At 36.6% G+C, this 19,875-nt stretch overlaps 1 non-coding gene across 1 annotated transcript; it reads right to left on the reverse strand.

Annotated features, from left to right (window-relative positions):
- Positions 1-1,046: 1,046 nt before the first annotated feature.
- On the reverse strand, positions 1,047-1,118 carry TRNAC-GCA. Its single transcript has one exon. It is a non-coding gene; the product is annotated as a tRNA-Cys (tRNA).
- Between the last annotated feature and the right edge of the window lie 18,757 nt (positions 1,119-19,875).

The raw sequence follows: 19,875 nt of genomic DNA on the forward strand, positions 1-19,875 counted from the left end.
CAACAGTTATGAGAAACTGTTGAATGGACCAGTATATGCATTATGTGAATCCCAGCAGAAGAGAAAGAAAAAAGAACTGAGAACTTAAAAAAAATAATTAGCCAAAAACTTTTCAAATCTCAGGAAAGACATGGATATCCAAATACAAGAAGCTAAGTGAACTAAGTAAGGTAAACTAAAAAAGATACAATTAAGGTATATTATAATTAAGCTGTCAAAATTCAAAGACAAAGAGAATATAAAAAGCAGCAAGAAAAAAACTGACTCATTACATACAATGAAGCTTCTAAAAATTATCAGTGGAAATCTCAACAGAAGCCTTGCAGTCCAGAAGGAAGTGGGTTAATACATTCAAAGTGCTGAAAGGAAAAATAATCAACCAAGAATATTGTATACAGCAAATCTATTCTTCAAAAATGAAGGACAAATTAAGACTTTCTCACATAAACAAAAGCTGAGGGAGTTCATTATCACAAGAAATGGCCTACAAAAAATGCCAAAGAATCCTTTAAGTAGAAAGGAACACCAAACATGCTGGTGTTCAATGTTTCTTAACTTATTGTGCATAAAAATCTTGCACTTGGGCTGTAGAACATTGTGCATGCCTTGACAGCATTCTGTACCTTCTGGCTTGCTCCTCTGATCATTGCTATTATATATTTAGACCAGTATTAAATAGCTCCCATCTACTTTATTTGGGGCTACAACTCAGGTGGTATAATGTTTTTAATTCATTTTATTTTTAAAATTGTCATACATTGAAATCGAACTCTTCCCTGGGTCCTATGAATTTTAACACATGCACTCATTTGTGTAACCACTGTCATAGTCAAGATAAAGAGCCATTCTATCATTTCTATAACTCCCTTGTGCCATCTCTTCATAGCAGAATTTCTCAATCTTGGCTCTATTGATATACGTGAAGCCGCTCAGTCGTGTCCGACTCTTTGTGACCCCATGGACTGTAACCTACCACGCTCCTCTGTTCATGGGATTTTACAGGCAAGAGTACTGGAGTGAGTTGCTATTTCCTTCTGCAGGGGATCTTCCCAACCCAGGGATTGAACCTGGGTCTCCTGCATTGCAGGCAGAAGCTTTACCATCTGAGCCACCAGGGAAGCCTATTGATTTATTGGGCTGGATAATTCTTTGTTGTGGGGCCTTTTTCTGTGCATTGTAGGATGCTTAGAAGCACCCCTGACCTATGCCCACAAGGTGCCAGTAGCACCCCTCCTCCAGTAGTGACAATCAAAATTGTCTGGAGTCATTGCCAAATAAATGTTCCCTGGGAAGGAGAAAAATAATCTCCCATCATGACGTACCACTGCCTTATAGTCACTCCCTGTCCCCAGTTCTTGTCCTGACAATAATCACAATGTGTTCTACATTATTATACATTTATCTTTCTGAGAATATCATATAACTAGAACAATACATTATGTAACTCATTGAAAATGGCTTCTTTGACTAAGCACGCTTTTGAGATTCATCCAAATTATCGCATCCATCAGTAGTTCACTTCTTTTTACTGCTGAAGCATGTTCCATTTATTGGTTGTACCCAAGATTTTTAATCCATTTACCTGTTTAAGGACATTTGACTTGTTTTTATGATTGTGAAGATTTTACATAGAGCACGTAGAAACATTCATATACAGGTTTATGTTTAGCTATAAACTTGTTTGTCAAGGGTAAGTATACACAAAAGTGATTGCTGGGTCATATAGCAAACTTATGTTTAACTTTATAAGAAATCTCCAAATCATATCCTACATTGTTTTTACCATTCGCATTCCTATCAGCAATGTATGAGATTTTCAGTTGCTCCATAGTCTCTCTAGCATATGGTATGCAGAATTCCAGAGAATATCAAGGAGAGACAAGAAGGCATTCTTCAATGAAAAATGCAAAGAAATAGAGGAAAACAACAGAAGGGGAAAGACTGGAGGTCTCTTCAAGAAAATTGGAAATATCAAAGGAATATTTCATGTAAAAATGGGCACAATAAAGAACAGAAAGAGTAAAGACCTAATAAAAGCAGAAGAGATCAAGAAGAGATGGCAAGAATACATAGAAGAACTGTACAACAAAGATCTTAATGACCTGGACAACCACGATAGTGTGATCACTTACATAGAACCAGACATCCTGGAGTGTGAAGTCAAGTAGGATTTAGGAAGCATTGCTGCCAATAAAGCTAGTGGAGGTGATGGAATTCCAGTTGAGCTATTTAAAATCCTAAAAAATGATGTTATTAAATTGCTGCACTCAATGTGTCAGCAAATTTGGAAAACCCAACAGTGGCCACAGGACTGGAAAAGGTCAATCTTCATCCCAATTCCCAAGAAGGGCAGTACTAGAGAATGTTCAAACTACTGGACAATTGTGCTCACTTTCCATGCTAATAAGGTTATGCTCAAAATCCTTCAAGCTAGGCTTCAGCAGTATTTGAATTGAGAACTTCCAGATGTACAAGCTGGGTTTAGAAAAGGCAGGGGAACCAGAGATCAAACTGCCAGTATTTGCTGGTTCGTAGAGAAAGCAAGGGAATTCCAGAAAAACATCTACTTCTGCTTCATTGACTATGCTAACGTCTTTCACTGTATGGATCATAAAAAAAAAACTGTGGGAAACTCTTAAAGAGATGGGAATACCAGACCTAATATGGTCTTACCTGTCTTCTGAGAAACCTATGTGCAGGTCACAAAGAAACAGTTAGAACTTTATATGGAACAACTTATGGCTCAAAATTGAGAAAGGAGTATGACAGGGCTTTATATTGTCACCTTGTTTATTTAACTTATATGCAGAGCACATCATGAGACAAGCCAGGCTGGATGAGTTACAAGCTGGAATAAAGATTTCTGGGAGAAATACCAACAACCTCAGATATGCAGATGACACAACCCTAATGGCAGAAAGCAAAGAGGAATGAAAAAGACTCTTGGTGAGGGTGAAAGAGGAGAGTGAAAAGGCCAGCTTAAAACTCAATATTAAAAAAACTAAGATCATGGCACCCAGTCTCATCACTTCATGGCAAGTAGAAGGGGAAAAGGTGTACAGTTATATCTATTTTATCACATGTATAAATTCCTGTAACAACCATGGCAGTCAAGATACAAAACTATTCTATCACCAAAGAAATCTCCATCATACAATGTGTGAAAGATCCATTTTCTACACATCTTTGACATTCTAATAAGCAACTAGTGGTAGCTCATAATGGTTTTAGTTTACATTTACCTAATGACGTTGTATTGGAGAAGTAAATGGCAATCCACTACAGTATTCTTGCCTGGAAAATCCCATGGTCAGAGGAGCCTGGTGGGCTACAGACCATGGGGTTGCAAAGAGTTGGACACGACTGAGTGACTAACACACTGTAATGATGTTGTGTGGGCTTCCCTGATAGCTCAGCTGGTAAAAATACACCTGCAATGCAAGAGACCCCAGTTCGATTCCTGGGTCGGGAGGATCCCCTGGAGAAGGAACAGGCTACCCACTCTAGTATTCATGGGCTTCCCTGGCAGCTCAAATGGTAAAGAATCCGCCTGCAACGTGGACGACCTGGGTTCGATCCCTGGGTTCGGAACGCCCCCTGGAGGAGGGCATGGAACCCACTCTGGTATTCTTGCCTGGAGAATCCCCATTGACAGAGGAGCCTGGTGGGCTACAATCTACGGGGTCACAAAGAGTCGGACACGACTGAACAACTAAGCACAGAGTGATGTTGTTTCTCTTTTTACATTCTTATTTGTCTTCTATGTATTGTCCATTGAAGTGTCTGTTGAAGTCTTGCTCATTTCTATATTTTTTGTTTCAGTATTGAATTTTGTAGGTTTTAAAAATATACTCTTTATGCAAGCCCTTTGTTAAATATATGATTTATATGTTTTCCCTCAGTCTGTTCTGTCTTTTCTCTTAACCATGTCCCTCACAAAGAAAAAGATTTTAAATTTTAATGAAGTCCAATTGATCCCATTTTCATTTATCAAATGATGCTTTTGCTGTTATATCTAAGAACTCGTTGCTTAATTCAAGCAACAATTTGTTCTATGTTTTCTCCTCTTTATAATTTTATATTGATATTTAGATTTATAATCTCTATTAACTTAAATATTGTATAAGGTGAGTAATTTAATTCCAGGTTCAATATTCTTTTTGTACATAGATGTCTAATTGCTCCAACATTTGTTGAAAATACTGTCTTCTCATTTAATTGTTTTGCACTGTTGTTAAAATCAAATGCCCATATTTGTGTGGATCTGTTTCTCAGTTTATCAAATTTCTATTCTGTTTCATTGTCTATATATTTGCCAATACCACACTGTCATTACTATACCAAGTGTTTCTCAATGGGAAATAATATTGCTCCTAAAAGATATTTAGCAATAGATGGAGATATTTTGATTGTCACAATTGGAGGTGGTTATACTGTTGCTAAATGTCAATTGGTCTAAATGTCAATGGTACTGAAATTGAGAAACTCTGCATAGTCATTCTTAAAATCAGATTGTCTTATTCCTCAAACTTCATTATTTGTTCAAAATTATTTTTTTTATATTCTAATGCCTTTCCATATTAACTTAGAATCAGCTTGTCTATTTCTATAAAATATTCTGCTGAGGTTTTGATAGGAATTTTATTAAACCTATAGACTGGTCTGAGAAGAAATGTTGTCTTTATCTTATTGAGTCTTTGTTGACATATAATTGTTCATAGTATCATCATGATTTTTTTCTATCTCTGTAATATCAGTTGTTATTTCTTCTCTTTCTTTTCTTATTTTATTTATTGGAAACTCTCTTTTCTTCTTCATGGGCCTGGCTAAAGGTTTATTCATTTTGTTTATACCTTTAAAAAAATTAGCTCTTCATTTTATCAATTTAAAAAAAATTCTATTCTATGTATTTCTTCTCTGACCTTTATAATTTCTTTCCTTCTGCTGACTTTGGGACTTGTTTGTTCTTCTTTTTAAAATTCTTTTAGGTGGTAGGTTAGGTTATGTATTTGAGATTTTTCTTGTTTCTTAAAAAGAAGGCCTGTTTCTTAAAGAACTTCCCTCTTAGAACTAATTTTGCTGCATCCCACAGATTTTGGAAAGTTGCGCTTCAATTATCATTTTCTGGTTTCTTGTTTGATTTCATCATTGACTGTTGCTTTTTCAGTAACATATTTTTGAGTCTCCACATGTTGGCTCTTTCCTCACTTTTCTTTCTGTAATTGATTTCTAGTTTCATACTGTCATGGTTCGAAATAACGCTTGATACAATTTCTATCTTTAAATTTGTTGAGGCTTGTTTTGCAACCTAGTATGTGATCTATCTTGGAGAATATTCCATGTGCACTTGAAAAGATTATGTATTCTGTCTTTTAAGAATAGATGTAGTCTACAAGCAATAAATGCTGGAGAGGGTGTGGAGAAAAGGGAACCCTCTTACACTGTTGGTGGGAATGCAAACTAGTACAGCCACTATGGAAAACAGTGTGGAGATTTCTTAAAAAACTGGACATAGAACTGCCATATGACCCAGCAATCCCACTTCTGGGCATACACACTGAGGAAACCAGATCTGAAAGAGACACGTGCACCCCAATGTTCATCGCAGCACTGTTTATAATAGCCAGGACATGGAAGCAACCTAGATGCCCATCAGCAGATGAATGGATAAGGAAGCTGTGGTACATATACACCATGGAATTTTACTCAGCCGTCAAAAAGAATTCATTTGAACCAGTCCTAATGAGATGGATGAAACTGCAGCCCCTTATACAGAGTGAAGTAAGCCAGAAAGATAAAGAACATTACAGCATACTAACACATATATATGGAATTTAGAAAGATGGTAACGATAACCCTATATGCAAACAGAAAAAGAGACACAGAAGTACAGAACAGACTTTTGAGCCCTGTGGGAGAAGGTGAGGGTGGGATGTTTCGAAAGAACAGCATGTATATTATCTATGGTGAAACAGATCACAAGCCCAGGTGGGATGCATGAGACAAGTGCTCGGGCCTGGTGCACTGGGAAGACCCAGAGGAATCGGGTGGAGAGGGAGGTGGGAGGGGGGATCGGGATGGGGAATACGTGTAAATCTATGGCTGATTCATATCAATGTATGACAAAACCCACTGAAATGTTGTGAAGTAATTAGCCTCCAACTAATAAAAAAAAAAAGAATAGATGTAATGTCATATATATATATATATATATATATATATATATATATATATATATATGTCATATGTATATGTATGACATTACATCTATTTTACATATATAGTTGATTGTGTTATTTATGACTACTGTTGCCTTATGGATTTTCTGTCTGGATGGCCTGTCCTTTAGTGTCAGTGAAGTGTTAAATTTTCCTACTAGAATCACATTATTGTCAGTTTCCCATTTGTCTGTTAGTATTTGCTTTATATATTTCGGTGCTCCTGTATTAGGTGTGTATATGTTAACAAGTGTAATATTCGCTTCTTGTATTGATTCTTTTATCATTATGTAATGCTCTTCTTTCTCTTTCATTGTAGCCTTTGTTTTAAAGTCTATTTTGTTTGAGTATTGCTACCTCTGCTTTCTTCTCATTTGTTTGCATAAAATATATTTTTTCCATCCCCTAATTTTTAGTATGTGTGTCTTTTACACTGAAATGAGTCTCTTGAGGGCAACTTATTGAAGGGTCTTGTTTTTTTATCCAATCAACTTACCCTATGTCTTTTGATCAGAGTAGTTAGTCCACTGACATTAAAAGTAATTGTTGATATTAATGTACTTATTGCCATTTTATTACTTGTTTTCCAGTTGTTTTTGTAGTTCCTTGCTGTTCATCTTTTTTCCTTCCCATTGTGGTTTAATTGTTTTCTTTTGTAGTATGCTTGGGTTTCTTTCTTTTGTAATATGCTTTCTATATCTATTGGAAGTTTTTGATTTGTGGTTACCATGGGGTTCACATATGTTCCCCCATAATTATAGTTACTTGCTTCATACAGATAGTCATTTAAGTTCAAAAACATCCTAAAAGATTTAAATTTTTATTCCCCCCCCCACCACATTTTGTGCTTTTGATGTCATATTTTACTTCTTCATGCTTATACCTTTACTGTTTGTTATAGTTATATTTATTTTGGCAATTTTTTTGTCTTTTAATCTATGTTCTGGCTTAAGTCATCTCCTATCCTTACTATATATTTACCTTTCCTATTGTGACTTTTTCTTTCATATAGATTCTTACTTCTTTTCCATTTAGAGAAGATCCTGTAACATTTATTCTATAGTACATTGCTGAATTTATTAACTGTTGCTCAACTCAGACTTTTTTTAAAAATTTCTCCTTCTATTCTAAATGATCATCTTGCTGGGTAGAGTATTGTAGATTGCAAGTTTTTCCCTTTCAGGACTTTTTGAATATATCATGACACTCCCTTCTGGCCTGCAAAGTTTCTGCAGAGAAATAAGCTAATAACCTTATGGGGATTCCCTTGTGTATGACTATTCATTATTCTCTTGCTACCTTTAGATTTCTCTCTTTATCTTTATATTTTATCATTCTAACTATAATGTGTCTTGCTGTGGGTCTGTTTGAGTTCTCTGTGCTTCTTGTATCTGGGTATCTGTTTCTTTCTATAGGTTTGGGAAGCTTTCAGCCGTAATTTCTTCAAATACGTTTTTGATCCCTTTCTCTCTCTCCTCCTTCTGGAAGTCCTGTGATGCTAATTTTGGCAAATTTTATATTATCCCATAGATCTCATATGTTGCTTTCATTTTTTAAAAAAATTGTCCTTCTGTTTGCTGTTCTGATTGGGTCATTTCCATTATTCTATCTTCCAGATCAGTTATGCATTCTTTTCTGTCATTCTTTGCTTCTAGAGTGCTTTTTATGTCAGGAATTGAATTATCTATTTTTGATTGGACCTTCTTTATAGTTACTAAGTTATTTGTTAAAATGATCTGTGCTTAGATCAATTCTTTCTTAATTCACTTGGCATTTTAATTATCAATATTTTAAAGTTATTGTCTGGAAGAAAGATTATCTGTTTCACTATTTTTCAAAGATTTTCTCTTGCTCTTTCAATTGAGTGTAGCTTCTCTGACTTTTTATTCTAAACTTTCTCTGTCTCTAAGAATTTAGGTGAAACAGTTATCTATTGTGATCTTGAAGAGTTGTTCTTATGTGAGAAGTGTCCCTATATAGATTGCATATGCCCAATGCTCCTGGTGTGAGGAATGGATTTGATGTCGACACAAGCCACATCTTTCCTCATCATGTCCTGGTCACTATCACTTTGGTAGGGGGTGTGGCTTGTTATAGAGGATCTAGAGTCTGTGCAGGATGTGAGGCATGATTCCCTTTCTGCTCAGTGGCTGTTATCACTCTGTTAGGGGCAGGTTCTTCTCCCAAATTGTTAAAATGGAAGCCCTGAAGATCAGGTTCAAACTGGTTCTGTTTACTTTGTGTGTTTTTCCTTCTTCCTGCACTTTGCCCCAAGTGGGATTTACTTTGTGTGTTTTTCCTTCTTCCTGCACTTTGCCCCAAGTGGGATTTACTTTGTGTGTTTTTCCTTCTTCCTGCACTTTGCCCCAAGTGGGATTTGTGTGCTTACTGTAGTCTGATGGTCTGCCTGTGTAGACATCTGTAGTTCTGCTCAGACTCAGACAACCATCACATCATTTCCCCTCTTGTGGTTGTCCTAGATCTGTTAGATTGTGGCATGGAGTGGCCTTGACTGGAGCATTCACTTGGCTGGGACTGGGGGACAGGCATATGATTGTGGGAATTCACATGGCTGCATGACAGAACTCTGGGCTGTTTCTGCAGTTTTGTTTGAGTAAGCACCAACCATGGCCACTGCTGCCTCTCCTGGACCACACTTTGGTCCCCTAAGCCACCTCTGTTCCTAGACTATTTTCCCAGGTCCTGGCCACCAGAGATTCAGTGCTAAGCTGTGGCACGGAGTTAGTGTTTGCTCAAGTTTGGACTGAGGAGTGCAGTGAGGTAGAAACCACTAGGACACACTCTCTTCACCCTGTCTGGTGACAAGCCAGTACCTACACAGTCCTCATGAGTGGAGTCTAAGCATTTTTATCTGTCCCAGTGATTCTCCAAGCAGCTAAGGGGGCTTGTCTCCCATGCATAGGTCCCTAGGACTGGGACACCCAGTCTGTGGCTCAACCTACTCACTCTCCATTGTCCGCCTGTGCAATCTCCTTTTTCCTCTTAGTCCCCTCCCAGGGGCAAAGATCCTGACCCAATGCTTGTCTATCCATCCTGCCCAATTAAATGTCTATCTTTCTTTCTTTAAAATTTTTATTTTTTTTTATTTTTGGCTGCACTGCACAGCCTGTGGGATCTTAACTGTGGGATCCCAGCCAGGGATTGCACCAGGCATTGGAAGCACAGAGTCTTAACTGCTGGACCACCAGTGAAGTCTCATGTGTGTATCTTTCTTACGGCCTTGGTTGTATGGGAATTCTTTTTCCAGTTTACAGTTAGTTTCTCATGAGAATTGTTACAGATGTAAATGTATTTGATGTGTTTGTAGAGAGAGGTGAGCCCTACATCCTCTTATTCTGCTATCTTAATCCCCTCTTGTGTGCTTAGTCGCTCAGTCATGTCTGACTCTTTGCTACCCCATGGACTGTAGCCCACCAGTCTCCTCTGTCCATGGGGATTCTCCAGGCAAGAATACTGGAGTGGGTTGCCATGCCCTCCTCCAGGGGATCTTCCCAGTTCAGGGACTGAATCCAGGTCTCCTGCATTGCAGGTGGATTCTTTACCTTCTGAGCCAACAGGGAAGCCCAATCCCCTCTTAGTGTTCGATTTTTAAGGCTGACACTCAAATAACCTAGTTCTGAGAACCAACAGGGCTCAGCGTTTGAGTCCCATAATATCATAGCAAAGAAAGAAGTAGTTGTTAAAGGGCATATGAATACATTCTGCCGCTATCTTCTACCCAAACTTAGTGCAGTGTGCAGATGAAGCAGGAATGAAATGCCAATATCCCAGTTTTTCCCTGGAAGAGTTAAGACTGCATACTTTTCCAGCTGTAGCCTTACGATCAGCTTGTTATGAGCCCCTACCTGAGAGCTGACTGAGATGCTCCCTGAAGCCTGAAAGAACTGGTAGGCATGTTTGCCACCTTCTCTCTCAAGTTTATTCCAAAAAAACCAAGTCACTAGCTTTTTTCCTTGGAAGGAGCTTGTGCACATAGCCAGCACCCCAACTTTTAAAGCTTTCACCCAAGGGATGAGTCTTCCTAGCTTTGATAGCCAATGGGTCTTGGCACTCACTAACCCCACATGTCCATATTAATCATATTAAATAAAGAATCAGTTTTTAAGTGGGTGCATAAACACTTCCTGAAGCTATAGCCCCAGGCTCAGCACAGAGGGAATAGCAAAAACACCAATTTCCCAGGTTTTCCCTGAAAGAAGTTTGCATACTTTCCCAGCTGTTGCCTGAGGGTATGGCTTCTAATCAGCCTGCATGTGACAGCTGACTGTGATCCGCTCAGGAGCCAGAAAGTGCTGGTGGCCATGTCCCCTGCCTTCTCCCACTGCCTCTCTCTGACAGTAAAATCAAACATCCAGCTTATTCTTGGAATGTAACTTTCCATAAATATAGCACCCTAACTGTTGTGGCTGCCACCCCAGGAATGAACTTCCAAATTACCTATTGGAAGCATTCACAAATCCCCTAGGAAACATACAAATAAAGAGGGGTTATATATGAGTACATAAGCATTCCAATGGCTATTCCCTCTGGCTCAGGACTAAGTGAGTAAGCACAAACACCCATCTCTTGGTTTCCCCCTGATAGAGGCCAAACTGCATATCTAAGGTTCTGACATTCTCACCTGCATCCTAAAAGTTGAACTTCTATTAATAATTAGCCTGCCTCAGGAAGCTGAAGAAGTAGTCAAGTAGTAGTCCTTTAGGGGCCTGAACAAGAATGTAGGCATTCCCAAGCATTTGGGATTCTGAAAAGTCATGGTGATATTAATCTACCAGGAGTCACTAAGAACAAAGATATCACCTTAGACAAACAGAAAGATTTGAAAGGCAACCAGGAGCTCAGGCTGAGCTGATTGATGAAGTTCATCTCCTACATTTTCCAGTCTGTCAAGACTAGGAGAAATAGCTGTTTTACCTAATGCCCCAAAACCAACACAGTCAAAGAAAATAAACAAGTGGGAGAATATATTTCAAACAAAAGAACAAGATAAAATTTCAGAAACCAATCTTAATGGAATGGAAATAAGCAATTTACTTAACAGAGAGTTCAAAATAATGGTCATAAATATATTCACTAGGTCAGGAAAATAAAGCATGAACAAAGTGAGAACTTGAACAAAGAGACAGAAGATATTTAAAAGTACCAAACAGAAATCATAGAACTGAAAATAGTAACTAAATTGAAAAATTCAATTAAAAGATTAAACATAAGATTAGACCAAGTGAAAGAAAGGATCAAAAAACTCAAATACAGGCAGTGGAAATCTTCCAATCAGAGGAGAAAAAAGAAAAAGGAATGAAAAAGAGCAAAGATAACTTAAGGGACTTATGCAACATTATAAAGTGGATCAATATATGAATTATGTGTCCCAGAAGAGAAGAGAGAGAGAAAGGGTTAGGAAGTTTATTTAAACCTGGGGAAAGAAGCAGACATCCAGATTCAGAAAACCCAAATGATAACAAAAATATAAATCCAAAGAGATTCATGCTGAGGTATATTTTATTTAAATTGTCTAAAGGTTAAGACACAGATAATCTTGGAAGCAACAAAAGAAAAGTGACTTGTTACATACAAGGTAACCCCCTTAAGGCCATTAGTGGATTTTTCAGCAGAAATCTTGCAGGCCAAAAGAGAGTGGGGTGGTATATACAAGATACTAAAAGAAAAAAATACCAGCCAAAAATACTTTACTTAGAGAAGTTGTGCTTCAGAATTGGAGAGAGAAAAATTTTCCCAAACAAAAGCTGAAGGAGTTCACCATAACTAGACCAGTTTTATAAAAAAGGTTAGAGGGAGTTCTTCAAGCTGAAATAAAAGGAAATTAATTAGTGTCATGAAAATATGTGAAAGTATAAACTCACTGACAAAGTAAATGTATGGTTAAATTCAGAATATTCTAATATTCTAATGGTGGTATGTAAATTAGCTATAACTGTAGTATAAAAGTTATGAGGCAAAAGTATTAAATATAGTTGCAATAATTTTAATGAATATTCTATATAAAAGATGTAAATGGTGACATCAAATGCAGAAAATGTGGGGAAGGAGAGTAAAATGTAGAACTTCAGAGTCCATTCAAATTTAAGTTTTTAACAGCTAAAAACAGACTGTTATAACTATAAGATGTTTTGTGTAAGACTCATGGTAACTAAAGAGCAAAAACCTATAGCAGATACACAGAAGATAAAGGAATCCAAGTATACCACTACAGAAAATCATTAAATCACAAAGGAAGAGAAGGAACCATAATGCAGCCAGTAAAAATTAGCAAAATAGCAATTGTAAGTCCATACGTATCAATCAATAATTACTTTAAATGTAAATGTACTAAATTCTCCAATCAAATGACCCAGAGTGGCTGAATGGGTTAAAAAAAAAATAAAACAACAAGACCCAACTATATGCTGCCTAGGAGATGCACCTTAAGGACACACATTTATTGAAAGGGAAAGGATGGAAAAAAGCATTCCATGTAAATGGAAACTAAAAGAGAGCAGGGTTAGCCATACTTGTATCAGACAAAATAGGCTATTAATAAAAAAATATGTAACAAGAGAAAAGGAAAGTAATTATATAATTGATAAATGGGCCAATTCACCTGAAATGAAAGAAAATCTGAAATAAACAACCTAAATTTACACCTCAAAAAATAGAAAAAGTTCAAACTAATCCCAAGAAGACATATAAAATTTTAAATATTTATGTACAAAACATCAGAGCACCTAAATATATAAAGCAAATGTTAATAAAACTGAAGGGAGAAATAGACAATGATGCAGGGATAGTAGAGAACTTCAATGCCCCACTTTCAACACTGGGGCATTATTCAGACAGTAATCAACATAGATTATAAACCTATACTATACTATACTACTATAAAACCTATACCATACTACTATAAAAACCTATGCTGCTATCATAGATTATCCAGACAGTAATCAACAAGGAAACAGTATACTCAAACAAATATAGAATTAATGGACCTAACAGCCATATATAGAAAATTCCACCCAATAACAGCAGAATACACATTCTTCAGAAGCATACTTGGAACATTCTCTAGGATAAACTATATGCTAGACTACAAAATAGTTCTTTAAAAATTTAAGATGAATCAAATCATATCAAGCATTTTTTCAGACCACAATGATATGATACTAAATAACAGAAGGAAAACAGGAAAATTTAAAAATATGTGGAGATTAAACAACATGGTCCCTGGAATTAGGAGTTCTCTGATGTCCTAAAGTTTTGGAGCTAAGACTCTTGCCAGAGGGATGGGGTGGGGAGGGAGGTGGGAGGGGGGTTCAGGATGGGGGGACACATGTACACTCATGGCTGATTCATATCAATGTATGGCAAAAACCATCACAATATTGTAAAACAATTAACTTCCAATTAAAATAAATTAATTAATTTAAAAACCAACATGTTCATGAACAACCAGTAGGTCAAAGAAGAAATTAAAGGCAAATAAAAAATATCTTTAAAAAAAAACTAAATGGAATCATAACATTCCAAAATTGGGAGGATGCAGCAAAAGCAGTTCTAAGCAGAACATTTATGGCAATAAATGCCTACATTGAAAAAGAGAAAATCTGAAATAAATAACCTAACTTTACACCTCGAAAAAATAGAAAAAGAACAAACTAAGCCCAAAGTTAGCAGAAGGAAGGATATAAAGATCAGAATAGAAATAGAGACAAAAAATATAAAAGATCCATGAATCTTTTTTTCCCCACACCTCCTGTTCTATGCCAGCAATACACAAGTCAACACTAATTGACCATCATCCTTAGTTGTGTTCATGATGACTCTCATTTTAGTCTAGGACATGGAGCTGCCTAACACTCCGGGTTTGCAGGAGATGGGTGCAGGCCATCTAGATTCAGGGGAGTCATGGCTTCCATACCCAAATCTTTACCCAGTCCTGTCTTTAGGGTTTTAGAAAGGCTACTGATGATCATGCTGTCCTCATCACACTGACTTTCACTCTTATTATGAAATAACTCTGGAGCCTTCATGCCTAGGAAGCTTTCTGACCTGGTATCAAGAGCTGATTTTTTTGAAAACATAAACAAAATTGACAAACTTTTAATTGTACTAAGAAAAAAGGAACACTTTTATGCCATCATATAAGGTAATCTAAAAGAAATGGATAAATTTATGGAAATATACAACCTACCAAGTTTGCATCATGAAGAAGTAGAAAAGCTGAACAGACTAATGACTAAGAAGTTTGAATCAGTAATAAAAAAAAAGAAAAGAAAAGTCCAGGGTCAGATGACCTCACAATTTAATTCTACCAAACATTCAAAGAAGAATTAATACCAATCCTGTTCAAGCTCTTCCAAAAAAATTGAAGAGAGGGAAACACTCCCAAACTCACTTTATGAGGCCAACATTATCCTAATCATTAGTAGAATGAAATATAAATATCATATGATAATCTCAGTGTATGCAGAGAAAGCATTTAACAAAATTCAGCATCCTTTCATATAAAAGCTCTCAACAGCTTGGGTGTAGTAGGAGTGTACCTCAACATAATGAAGGCCATATATGACATCCACAGCTAACATCATACTCAATGGTGAAACTATTAAACTTTTCTGCTAAGCTCAGGGATAAGAAAAGGATGCCCACTCTTACCACTCCTATTCAATATAGTACTGGAAGTTCTAGTAGCAATTAGGCAAGAAAAGGAAATGAAAGGCACAAAATTCAGAAAGGAAAAATAAAATTGTCTCTATTTGCAGATGACATGATAGAAAACCCTACAGACTCCACAATAGACTTGTTAGAATTGATAAACAAACTCACTAAATTTGCAGGATACAAAATAAGCACATAAAAATCAATTGTGTTTCTACTTGCAAACAATAAATTATCTGAAAAGATGAAGAAAATTATTTTTATGATATTGTAAAAATCTCATTTATAATACCATAAAAAAGAAAATATCTAGGAGTAAATTTAACCAAAGAGGTGAAAGATGTATACACTGAATACCGTCTAACTGATGAGGAAGACACAAACAAGTAGAAAGATATTCCATGTTCATGTTTGGGAAGAATTTATATTATTAAAATGCCCATACTACCCAAAATCATTTATAGATTCAGTGAAATCCATATCAATATTCCCATGGTATTTTTCACAGATGTTTAAAAAACAATCTTAAAATTTGTATGGAACCACAAATGACCCCAAATACTCAAAGCAATCCCTGAGATAGAAGAACAAAACAGAGGCATCACACTTCCAGATTTCAAACTTTATTACAAAGTTATAGTAATCAGAACCACATGGTACTGGCATAAAAACAAACATAAAGACCAACGGAATTGAATCAAGAGCCCAGAATTAAATCTACATGCATGTGTGCTAAGTTGCTTCAGTCGTGTCCAAATCTGATGAAACCCTATGGACCATAGCCCACCAGGCTCCTCTGTCCATGGGATTCTCCAGGCAAGAATACTGGGTTGCCATGCCCTCCTCCAGGGGATTTTCCCAACCCAGGGATTGAACTCATGACTCATGTCTCCTGCAATGGCAGGCAAGTTCTTTACCACTAGCACCAACTGGGAAGCCTGAATCTATGTGCATACGGTCAACTAATATTCGATAAGAGAGCCAAGAGTATTCAGTGGGGTAAAGATAGTCTTTACAGTAAATGGTGTTGGGAAAACTGTGTATTCATATGCAAAAGAAAGAAATTAGACTTGCATCTTAGACGACTTACAAAGATTTACTCATAGTGGATAAAAACCTAAACATAGGATTCAAAACTGTAAAAGTACTAAAATAAAACATAGGTTAAAAGCTCCTTGAAATTGATCTTAGCAACGATTTTTTGGATATGACATCAAAAGCACAAGTAAGAAAAGTGAAAGTAAACAAGTGGCACTGCATGAAACAAAAAAGCTTCTGCACAGTAAAAGAAGCAATCTATATAATAAAAAGGTACACTACAGGTTGAGAAAAAATATTTGCAAACCATCTATCTGATAAGAGATTAGTATTCAAAATGTATAAAGAATGCACACAACTGGATAGCAAAAAATAATAAACAATCCTATTAAAAAAAAAAAAAACAGGCAAGGGAATTGATCAGACATTTCCCCAAAGACATACAAATGGCCCACAGGCACATGAAAAGATGCTCAACTTCACTAATCATCAAGGAAATTCAAACCAAAACTACAATGTGCTATCACCTCACACCTGTTAGAATGGCTATTATCAAAAAGACAAGAAACAACTGTTGGAGAGACTGTAAAGAAAGGAAACTTTTATGTACTTTAGGTAGGAAAATAAATAGGTACAGTCTCTATGGAAAACATGATTCAGCAATCCAGCTTCTACATATATATCTGAAGAAAATGCAATCAACTCTCTCAAAGAGATCAGCACCCCATGATCATTACAGCATTATTCATAATAGCTAATTATGTGTAACAGAGTATTAGTCACAAAAAGGTAATCCCGCCATTTGTGACAATATTAGTAGACCTTAAGGACATTATGCTAAGTGAAATAAGTCAGATAAAGAAAGAAAAATACATTATCTCACTTATATGTGGACCATATACTAATAAAAACAGACAAAAACCTGAACTTGTAGTAACAAAGAGTAGAGTGGTGTTTACCAGAGGCTGAGTCATGAGGAGTTGTCATTTAATGAGTGCAGAGTTACAGTTATGCAAGATGAAGAATTCTGGAGATGAATGATGGTGGTACTTGCACAATATGAATGTATGTAATATCACTGTAATATACACTTTAAAATGCTTAAGATAGTAAGTTTTATGTTACTTGTATCTTGCCATAATAAAAAATAATTTAGCTAAAATATTTAAAACATGAATTAAGTTTTCACTCTGATAAGTGATTTCATATTGAAATTTGGAAATTTGGGGTATTTTGTGATGGGTGTCAAAATCTTATTTAAATTTTTAAAAAATATCTTATTTAAATTCTATGTTTTAGCAAGTATCCTCTGACACTGCTTCAGCTATTGTAAGGTGGCATTGCCTTATTCCTGTTAGGTAAGAATGGAAGTGCAGGTTTTCCACTTCACTTCTGTTGATACCCAGAGTGCAAGAGGGACTTCTTACTATCACTGTGCAGGGTCAGGAGTTCAGGATCCTCCTTAGGCTTCTGCTGATATCACCCTGGCCAGTACAGGCAGAAGTGCCTTTTTAGTGTACCCCATGTGGTCTCTACTGACAGCCTTATTAAGGATAAGGGGTGGTGATAGTCCTGGCTCTCTACAGACCTTCTCTGACACCACCCTACTGGGGATGGAGGAGTGCTTCATTATTTCTGAGTAGGTGTAGAAGTCCAGACTCCACATTGTCTTCATTGACACTGCCAGGTACAAAGGTGGACTCCTTACCCTAGAGGTGGTGAAATTTCTGACTCTCCACTTAGGTATTCTCTGACATCACCAGAGTCAGGAATGAGAAGAACTCATTACAGTTGCACGTGGTCTTGACATCTGAGGTGAGGGGTGAATTAGTTGCCACCCAGAGAGGATGGAAGTCCTAGATCCTCACTCACCTTTCTCTGACACCATCCTGGCAGGGTCAGAGTTTAGAGTGCCTGTTTACACCCATGCAAGGGTAGAAATCTAGACTCTCCATTTGACCTTTACTGGGGGTGAGGATTGGGGCACACTGCAGTATGAACTCATATTTTCAAAAATGAATCTAAAATAGATTAAAATGTGGAGACAAACACATCTCCTATATCTGTCTTCTGAGATGGAATAGTAACAATGATACCTCAATAGCAGTGAGCACACTTAGAACCCAGGTCTTGGTTTATAAACACCCACTGGAAAAAAAAAAAAAAAAGGCAAGAGCTCCATGATGGAATGTATGATGGCTGAGGCCAGAGACATACAAAATGAGTCTGTGTTATGTTGCTGTGCCAAACATAAGAAATGCTCAAAAAATTATGGGAATGCATCAAATAAACTCAAATGTCAACTAAACGGGGTCCCTACTGATCAAATGTGTAAATATTTGTATATATAAATAAATAATCTTAGTAAAGGATTATACCACATTGGCTAGGATATTAATCAATGAGTCAACACTAATATACATATACACACATACATACATACATTCTTTTTTTAAAAAAAAATATTTATTTCTTTTAATTGGAGGCTAATTACTTTACAATATTGTGGTGATTTTTGCCACACATTGACATGAATCAGCCGTGGGTGTCCCCCATCCCGAACCCCCTCCCACCTCCCTCCCCATCCCATCTGGATTGTCCCAGTGCACCGGCTTTGAGTGCCATGCATCAAACCATATGCAAGACAGCAAAAGCAACACAGATATAAAGAACAGACTTTTGGACTCTGTGGGAGAAGGAGAGGGTGGGATGATTTGAGAGAATAACGTTGAAACATGTATATTAACATATGTGAAATAGATCACCAGCCTAAGTTCGATGCATACATACATTTTTATAACACATGAGAAGGGAAAGAAATTTCTTTATAGAAGAAAATTCAATAGTAGAAATTCAACTTTTAAAAAGTAGAAAAAGTGATGAAAGTAGAAAGTGATTTTTGGACAATAAACATGGTAATAATCAAATGAAGCAAGACTCATCAATGGATACTAAAATTAGTGGGTGAAAAAACTTACATCATGTATAAGGCTTATTAATACCCCAGAAGAGAGTCTAAGCTGCCCAGGCTGGTCCTTGAGGCTTTTCTTCAATATGACCCCAACCTACACTAGTTCCTCTGTTTGCCTTTGGATTGGGACCCCTACTCCAGTCTATCTATATCATTCACTTGCCCTTCTCCATAACAAAGCAAATGACTAAAATCAACTACTTCTGTGTGTGAAATTTTTTTTAGCTCAGTGCTCTGGCAGAGACAGAGAAAGTTGGGGCCTGACCCCGGGTTTAGAGTCTACCTGTCCTTCTATGTTCTCATCCTACTACTACCAGTCCCACCTCCACCTCCACCACAACAGCCAATTACTCATCTAGGGAACCTCCCCCAGGAGTCTGCAGGGCACACTTTATTTCAAAGATAAATGGACTCTTAGGTATTGTCCTGGAAGTGCACATGTTACTTCTATCAACTGGCTAGAAATAGTCATATGTTCCCAACAAGATTTGCAAAGGTGGCTGAGAAACATAAGGCTAAGTGGTTTTGGTGTTTTTTATTTTTATTTTTTTATTTTTTGCCAAATACTGAATTTTCCTCATATAGTTCCTCTTTTTAATTAATTTTTATTGAAATACAGTTGACATACAATGTTGTGTTAGTTTATGCTGTACAGCAAAGTGACTCTAGAACTCCATTTCCATATAGGTCATTCAGTTCAGTTCAGTTCAGTTCAGTCGCTCAGTCATTACAGAACACCAAATAGAATTCCCTGTACTATGCAGTAGGTTCTTATTAATCATCTTTTATATATAGTAGTGTGTATATGTCAATCCCAATCTCCCAATTTATTCCCTTTTTCCCCCTTGATAACCATAAGTTTATTTTCTATATCTATGACTCAATTTCTGTTTTGTAAATAAGTTCATTTGTACCATTTTTTTAAGATTCCATAAATAAGTGATATCATATATTTGTATTTCTCTGTCTGACTTA

The sequence above is a fragment of the Cervus canadensis genome, chromosome X (genome assembly GCF_019320065.1).
Source record: "Cervus canadensis isolate Bull #8, Minnesota chromosome X, ASM1932006v1, whole genome shotgun sequence".
Taxonomy (NCBI): domain Eukaryota; kingdom Metazoa; phylum Chordata; class Mammalia; order Artiodactyla; family Cervidae; genus Cervus; species Cervus canadensis.